This window comes from Pleurodeles waltl, chromosome 2_2 (assembly GCF_031143425.1).
Source record: "Pleurodeles waltl isolate 20211129_DDA chromosome 2_2, aPleWal1.hap1.20221129, whole genome shotgun sequence".
NCBI classification, from domain to species: Eukaryota; Metazoa; Chordata; class Amphibia; order Caudata; family Salamandridae; genus Pleurodeles; species Pleurodeles waltl.
This window is the reverse complement of record NC_090439.1, coordinates 824050324-824059400: the sequence shown is the minus strand read 5'-3', so window position 1 is coordinate 824059400 and position 9077 is coordinate 824050324.

Sequence of the window (9077 nt, the reverse complement as noted above, 5' to 3'; positions counted from 1 at the left end):
CATTGTTTTTCTATACACTAGTTGGCAAGCCGTTATTGAAGTGGGTGGTAATACTGAGTTTTAAATTGGTATTAAAGCAAGATTATGCAAGGTGCAGGGGGCTCCTAGGTAGTTAGACCATACTCCATCCCAGTCAATAGCTTGCTGGTGGTAATTGATTTATTGTATAATTTGAAGGAGCACTAAAGAGACGCTTTGGGAATGAAGTGTAATGGAGTGAGGTGGAAACAGATAAAAAGAAAAGAGGAAGCAATGGACTGACTCCTTCCTATGACAAATCCAAAGGGAACAGCTTACTCAACTATAATGAAAGGAAGATCGACAGACTCAGATGCTGTTGTTAAACAGTAAGGTTGTCAGTTCTGTCGGAAAGAAATCAGATTATGATAGGAGCAAAGAGCCTATCATAATCAGCAACACATTCTTGCCTTTCTGATGACCCTATAGAGATCTGAGGTATTGTTTGTAGTTACCAGGTGGACAGAGGGGCTATGTAGAAGTGCTGGAATTGATCATGAAGAATTTTATGTGGGGCATATTTATACTTGTTTTGCGCCTAATTTGCGTCATTTTTTTAATGCTAATTCGGTGCAAAACTAACTCCATATTTATACATTGGCGCTAGACCCGACTAGTGCCACAGTTATGGAGTTAAAGTAATTTTTTGGACGTGGAAACCTACTTTGCATCAATGAGATGCAAGGTAGGCGTTCCCATCCAAAAAATGACTCTATGGCTTTAGCACCATATTTATCCCCGTGCCAAAATCTCGCATGGGGGAGGAGGGGCCAAATAATGGTGCAAAGCTTGCTTTGCACCATTATTTAATACCTGGGCCAGGACAGGCGTTAGGGGACCTGTGGGCCTATTTTCATGGTGGAACACCACACCTACGCCCCAGGGACACACCCACCCACACCAGAGGGACAGCGGAGGATGGGGGAACCCCATCCCAGATATGTATAGGTACGTATTCTTTTTTAAAGTGCTATTGGGGGCCCTTAAGTGCCCCCCCCGCATAGCACTGGCTGCACTGGTCATGCCCAGGGGACCCTGGTCCCCTGTACTGGCCATTGGGGTAGTGGGCATGACTCCTGTCTTTTCTAAGACAGGAGTCATGTGGTATGGATGGTTTTGCATCAGAAAATGACGGTAGGCTGGTTAGAGTCCTTTTTTTTTACTGTAACCTGCCTTACGTCATTTTTTGCTGCAAACCCCCTTCTCCCATACACCACCTCCACCTGGCTAACATAATTTTTTTATGCTAGCCTTCCCTTTCTCCTGGCTTGCACCATTCCATAAATATGGTGCCCAGCTGGTGCTCAAGAATGGTGCAAGCCGACGCAAAACCTTTTGATGCAAAACTGCGTTAGTGCAGTTTTGCACCAGAAAGTATAAATATGCCCCAAATGCTTTAAACTGACATCTTTTGAGGACTGGGAGCCAATGGAGACTTACCAATTCCCCAGAGATGGGCGAATCTCTCTTGAGCCTAACCACCACTTGAGCTGCTGCATTCTGAAGCAGTGGAAGTCTTTACAAGAGATACTTGTGGAGGCCTACAAAACAAGAATTTCAATAGGTGGTTCTTAATAAAATCAAGGCTTTTACCATTGCCTTTATTGCAGAGGCCAGAGTGAAAGGTATGATTTACCTAATGATCCTCCAGAGCATGAAACCTGTTTTACAAATAGTGCTAATTGGCTTTCTGAAGACAGGTTGACGTCTATCTAGATCCACAAATTCCGAGCCTGGTCTTATGGCTTAAGTAAGGACCCAAACAGGTTAAGACACCATTTTTGTGGCTAGGTGGAGGCTGGGTCGAAGTCTACAATCTCTGATTTGTCTTTGTTCAAGATAGAGAGTTATCCGCATTCCAGTTAGAGGCTTCCAAAAGGCAGTTCAGAAAATTCCCTGTGTTCTCCCAAGAGATCTAATGATCAATTGAGGGTCATCGGCATAAGAGTAGCAAATAGTGCTGAAAGCTTCAATAAGTTTGATTAGTGCAGAAACATAAAGATTTGAAAGGTAGGACTAAATATTGATCCTTCTGGCACTCCAGTGGTAATTGGTTTTGGAGTACTTGTATATTTTGCTATATGCTACCGCTTGCTTCCACATGAGTACCTTATCTCAGATCCCTGGTGATCATAGCCTCTGGAGAAGGAGGCAGTGGGAAATAGTGACAAATGCTGCTGACAGATCTAATAAGAGCACCCACCCGCCTTTTGTGCGTGATGTCTCTGATATTCTGGGTTGCCTTCACTAGCACAGTGTCTGTTGAGAGTCCTTTATTAAACTCTAATTGAATGCTAATTTTCAAGATAAGAGTTCAGCTGCTTGTTCGCCATGGTTTGAGGTAAATTGGCAAATAATTAATGCAACGGAATGGGGTGATAGTTTTTTTAGTCATAATGGTAGGATCAAGGGATAATTTTATAGAATGGCATAATCAAGGCCCTCTTCCATTCTTTGGGCACCAAGCCAGCCAAAAGGGAGAAATTGCAGAGAACAGTCAAATGGGGAACAATAGTGGCACTGATGTTATGTCTTTTAACTGATCTATAAGATATACATACAGTTCAAAGGAAGAAGTTATTCGAGGATAAAAGATGCACTATTTGTGATATGTCACAGAGGGTAAAAGTGGTCCAGGACACTGGTCAGTCTAAATTGACAGTGATGCGAAGACTAGAGTCAATTAAATTATTGATCTATTTGTTTAAAAAAGATGGATAAGTTGTCAAACTTTTTTGAGATGGTTCAATGTCATTGCTCATAGCCTCCAGGCAAGCCATTTGTTTATACAATTTAAACACTTCTCTTGTGGGATGTTTTTGATCCTAGAATTTTGTGCTGCATGAATATGGCCTTAGCTGACTTACGATTTTTGTGATAGTCTTTCAACAGTTTATTGTACTGAAGTTTATCCTCTGGGGAATAGTTTTTCTTCCAATTGTGTTCCCAGATTTAAAGGTCCTTCTTCAAGAACTGTAACTGGGAATTAAACCATAGGGCAAAAAATGCACCTGGATAATATTTGTATTGTAACTCAAACCCTTAAAATTGGTTGTGATATTCACAAAAGTGTTTGTTAGATGTGCTTTTATTGGCACTATTTAGGTGGAAGAGTCCAAGAAGTTTATCTGCTAGATTTTTTTTTGCCAATAAGGCTTTGGTATTTGTGTCCCATTTAAATGCACTGCATTGAATGCCTGGTTTTGAGGGCCACAAAAAGGAATCTATATATATATAAATGATTTATTGGTGGTATCATACTAACTTTAGGAATTGTTCTGAGTTCTAAGATGATTTGAAAAATGCTGATCTTCCTTTGGGGTTTGATAAACCATATATGAGAGAAACAGATTTTCTAATGAGTTTCCCATACAACGTATGGAAGGCGTTTCAGGAACCCAAACTGAGAACATATTTTCTGTAAGTTCACAAATATCTTTCTCAGCCATGTGACAACAAAGTCTGAATAAAATATGAAATGATTCCCAATATTTGGCTATGGTTTACCATAAAATTCTAATGAATAACTAAAACACTAGCATTTTACATTCATGCTGGAAATTAGCTGTACAATTGAATGCTCTAACTACTAAGGAGACTGCAGTAAATGAAACAAAATGATGAGTTTCATTTCGTCATGGAAATTATGGTTATTTTGCCATCCAATTGGCCAAGCAACTTCTAAATCCTGTTCCCAGCACAATTCGACTTTTTACTTTGTGGCTTACACACAAACTAAAAAAGTCATATATTGCCACAGCTTCTGAACATAAAAATTTGAAGTAAAAATTTCATATTTCTTAAGTAATTAGTCTCATTGATGGACATTGAATCTAAAGTGTCTCTTTCCAAAACCTTTAGGTAAATGTTATATAGCTGGCATTTTCATAAATGAAAGCAATGTGTCATTTGATGACAACTGATGTATCCATTTTATACCTTTGTCTTGACTGGTCTTCCAAAAACAGATTTATTTTTGTTTTAGTGTTTTGATCATATCATATAGAAAAAGCAAAAAAGCTAACTTTGCTATAATTTTGTAATTATTATAATATCTAAGGATCAATTTATAAAAATGGTTAGTGACAGATATGTAAGTCGATAAAAAGTCCTTGAAGGGAAGATGAGAAATGAAATATTCTTCAATCTGTACCAAAAGGGGTCTCTCAAGATTAATCTCTTTTGACACCCAATATGATAATTATCTAAGGCAAAACTCTTTGTGATATAATTGGAAAATAGGCAACCTCACACTATATTCTTGTTTGGTATATTTTAATTTAGAAATAGTTATGAGAAATTGATCTACTTTTCCTAAAATATGCAACTGTAATGTCATAGAAATAATAGATAACATAACTGGAATCAGCATCATCCTAATGGAATCCATTAACCTCCACCACGAAAAAAGTAAGGATTCCAATTAGAGATAGAGGTTTGATATTTTTGAAGTACTTTGTTTAGATTTATCTTGATGTTTCTTTTATAGATTGTGTGCATCCCCAATATTTTATTTTAGTTGAAATCCATGAAAATCCTGAAGAAGAAAACAATTGCTTAAAACAAAATCTATTTTGTGGTAACATTTCTGTTTTACCAATATTTACATTTTAACCACACATGCAGGAAAATGTATTCAAAGAAGCAGGGATGAAACCTTTGAATTAGAAATATATAAAATAATATCATCATATTATACCAATATCTCAATCTGATAACCCTCCTATTTAACCCCAGTTAGTTTAAAATTTTCACTCACTTTTAGACAGAGTAGATCCAGAGCTAATATATAAAAAGAAGTGATGAGGGTCAACCTTGATGGACTTTTTGTTGTAATGAAAAATGATTAGATAAAAAACATTTACAAAAAAGTGTTTTGAGTAATTATATATCAACTACGCAACAATGAAATAAGTTGAAATCTAAACCATTTCAATGATTAAAAAATAAAATTGCATCCTATTCTATGAAATATTTTTTCATTGTCAAAAATAGCTGCTGTTAATGAGAGTGAGATTTTTAAAGCCTTGCTAGGGACATTTATAAAAAGCTTCTGGAGGTATCTTAAGAAAGTCTTTTATAAAACCAGATTGCTCAATACCAGTTAAATTTGGTGAAAATGGCTGAGTACGTAATTCTAAAATCTCTCCAAAACGTTCATAATCAATGTTAACCAAAGATATTGGCGGTCATTCTGACCGCGGCGGTCGGCGGTCGCCGCCCGCCAAGCGGTTCCTGCCGAAAGACCGCTCCGCGGTCAAAAGACCGCGGCGGCCATTCCGGCTTTCCCGCTGGGCCGGCGGGCGACCGCCAGAAGACCGCCGGCCGGCCCAGCGGGACAGCCCCTTCAACAATGAAGCCGGCTCGGAATGGAGCCGGCGGAGTTGAAGGGGTGCGATGGGTGCAGTGGCACCCGTCGCGATTTTCACTGTCTGCTAAGCAGACAGTGAAAATCTTTGTGGGGCCCTGTTAGGGGGCCCCTGCACTGCCCATGCCAGTGGCATGGGCAGTGCAGGGGCCCCCAGGGACCCCACGGCACCCGTTCCCGCCATCCTGGTTCTGGCGGTGGACACCGCCAGAAACAGGCTGGCGGGAAGGCGGTCGGAATCCCCATGGTGGTGCTGCAAGCAGCGCCGCCATGGCGGATTCCCTGGGCCAGCGGGAAACCGGCGAGAAACCGCTGGCTCCCCTTTTCTGACCGCGGCTTTACCGCCGCGGTCAGAATCGCCAAGGAAGCACCGCCAGCCTGTTGGCGGTGCTTCCGCCGCCCTCCGCCATGGCGGTCATGGACCGCCAAGGTCAGAATGACCCCCATAGACCTGCCATTTTTACAAGCCTTGAGATTGCTAGTTTCTTTAGGAATAAGACATTGCTTTTTTGAAAGATCATTTGCTGAACCTAGATGAGATATAATATAAGAATAATTCCAGTAGTTTAGGACATAAATTATTAGAAAATCTGGAATAAAATTCAACCAAATGAAACTCTGGGGCCTGGTGACTTTGCTCTTTTTAGTAAACTAACTACCTTAAATATTTCTTCCGTAGATAAAACTTTCTCTGAGGGGGGGGGATTTAGGTCATATGTTGTAGTATTATTGATTGAGATTGAATTCCCTTGAATATCATTTGTCAGTAGAACAAAATCTGTAACAGACAGTTTCTTACAGTACGCTATGATTTCCTGTAATATCTCCTTGGTTGTATATATTGAAGAACCATCATCATTCACTATCAGATCTAACTTGCATTCTTCTTTGCTAGTCTTCAAAGAGCTTACCAATAACCTGTATGACTTTTTCCACCCTCCATATAAAGAACAGCTTTTTTTAAAGAAAAGATAAGGTATCTTTTGAAATTTTGTTATACTGCATTTGCACTCTAATTAGCTCTTCCAGTGTATTCTTTTTGTTTGATTAATAAAACAGATGTTCAAACTTTTTGATGTTAGCCAAAGTCACATTACTTTCCCTTCTGTTTCTTAATTGCAACATATTTTATGATGAGTACTTGTGCTGCTGCTGTATAGGCATTGTATACAAACTGAACTGAATAGGCAGTTACATCATTAAGCTTAAAAAAAATCATTACCAAAATCCTGAAATGTTGCAATAAAAACAGTATCCTTCAGCAGTCAATTATTAAGCCTCCAACCTCTTTTGAAACAAACATCAATCCATATCTATTATTATTGGAGCATGAACTGAAATAACATTGGCTTCAATTTTAGCTTTCAGCAACTTCTGAGTAAGCTGTTTGCTGGTAAATATATAGCCGATATAGTATTGTGAATTGTGAACAGCTGAATAAGAAAAGTATTCTTTCAAATTGGGATTAACCACCCTCCAGGCATCCACCAAAGCCTTTTGTGATATTGCTGAGCAGAATTGCTTCTGCATTTTATTTGATATTATTAGACTTTAGTTGGTACATATATTCCATGATTGTCAATCAATAAAGGGATCCACGAGCTGATTACGATACCCTACAGGTATAAAATACCCTCCATCAAATTCTAAGTCAAGATTAGTGTGAGCTTATATACAAAAATGTTGATCGTTATTTTATTAATTAATATATAATTGCACTATACCCACGTCCCTTCATCAACTTTGTCTTGATAACTAACAGTAATGTCTAGCTTTTTATTTCATAAAATGATCAAATCATTTTATTTCTTTAGAGTAGAAGAATTTAATTTAGGGGTTTCTTTTTCACAAATATATGTATCTTGTAATAATGCAATATTAGATCATAAATGCGTAAATGAGGAAGAACTCTGATTTTTTATGGGGTTTCCTAGCCCCTCACGAAACAATTCTAGATGTTTAACCTGGATATGAATAATAAGACATGTCAGCATGAAAACTGTATTATGAAAACAAGAGAAAATAGGAAAAAAGAAAGAAAATTTCCTAGGAATGGAGAAGAAAAAGAGAACATGAAAGAAGAAATGACAGTACATATCATGCGAACGACGGCTGAGGAATGTATCTAAAACGGAAAGAAATAATTGCTGGGTATGGGGACACTACAGAAATGCAACTGACTGCTGCAGCGTATATCCTGCAGTACAACCTGTCAAAATAACCCTGTTGACAGGTATAAATCTCCCTTTTAAATATTAGTAAGACATAGTTATGCAGGCCATGTAGGCCACAAGGCAGGGTGGTATTTAAAAGTGGAACATGTAGAAAATGAATGTTACAATGTCTCTACAGTTAGAAAGCTCAAAAGGTATTTTCAGTGTGGCTGGCCTAACTGTCCTATGCAGAAAACTAGAGTGCAGATTAAAATTGTATTAGTGCTATAATTGGGCCAGCTAGAAAAATAAGGAAACCACTATTTTAAATACTTATTAAAAATCCAATCCAGTAGTAAAATTGCATTTTAATAAATATTAATGGAAAGTAACTTTTAGAAATTTACTTTTCCCCTGTCTGAGCCTTCAAAAAGCTAATTAACATTAGTCTCTGACAGCTGGTCAACCTGTAATTGGCCAGAAAGAGGTGTGGCTGAGGTGTCAGCTTCCTCTCAAGAGCAAGCAATAGGCCATCTTGATTGACGGGTTGACCTGAGTTGACAGGGATGATTCCTACGAGCTCAGCGGAATATTCTGTGTTAGGGCTGCATGCCTCTTTTTGGCACAACGGTATCAAGTCGTGCCTGACTGGTCTTTCTGGAGCACATTTAAAACTTTTTTGCTCTTTGAAGGGATCAAACAGAACCAGATAACAATCACTGTGATCTCATGTCTAGTCACTGAGGAACCCTGCTTTGTTTTACTAGAGGTCTGTCTCCTGTGCTGTTGTGTATTTAGGGCCTGCTTGAACCTGGATTTTAGTGTTAGATATGGGATGATACTAGTAGTTTGTGTAGTACACTCCCCTAAACAACGCTAGCTTGCAGAGCCCATGTTCAGTGTAGCTGAAGATTTTGGCCATCCTGAATTTGCCCTGACACATTGTATTTTGGGCCTTTTAGCAGTAAGGCAAACATTAAAAATAGGTAGAATGGTGCATAGGCCTGGGAATATTTACTCTACTGGCCAAGAGGAACTAGGAACTTCTTACGGTGTTCCCCACCCACAGTCTAATGAACTTTACAAAGTTGGGCCTTCACCCTGCCTTTCTCAGAACACTTTCTGGACCTGTGGAAAATCAGATCAGGACTGAACTGCTGTCTGTGACTTAAAATGGGCCCTGAAGAACTCAAGCTTCTCCCTATTATATCCAGGGCTAGGAAGTGGGCACCAAGGGTCAGTTGGCTGACTTTAGGGACAAAACAAACTTTAACAGGTCTCTTCCTGGAAATGCCCAGCTTGCCAGTAACAACTGGATATTTGCTTCACTTTACTGTTGACCTCTGTTTTACACCCTGAGAGTATCCAAGTGCCGTTTTCTGAGGGCCTGGGGGCATTTTAAGTATACTCTTGTGCTTGTTTTGGTACAAGGAAAATGTGTGGAAACATTTAAAAATCTTTCCTCTAGAATCCTGGAAACTTTGCAAGTCCCACCGGAAAGAGGCCATCTGAGAGTGCCACAGTTTCTGATTGAATTT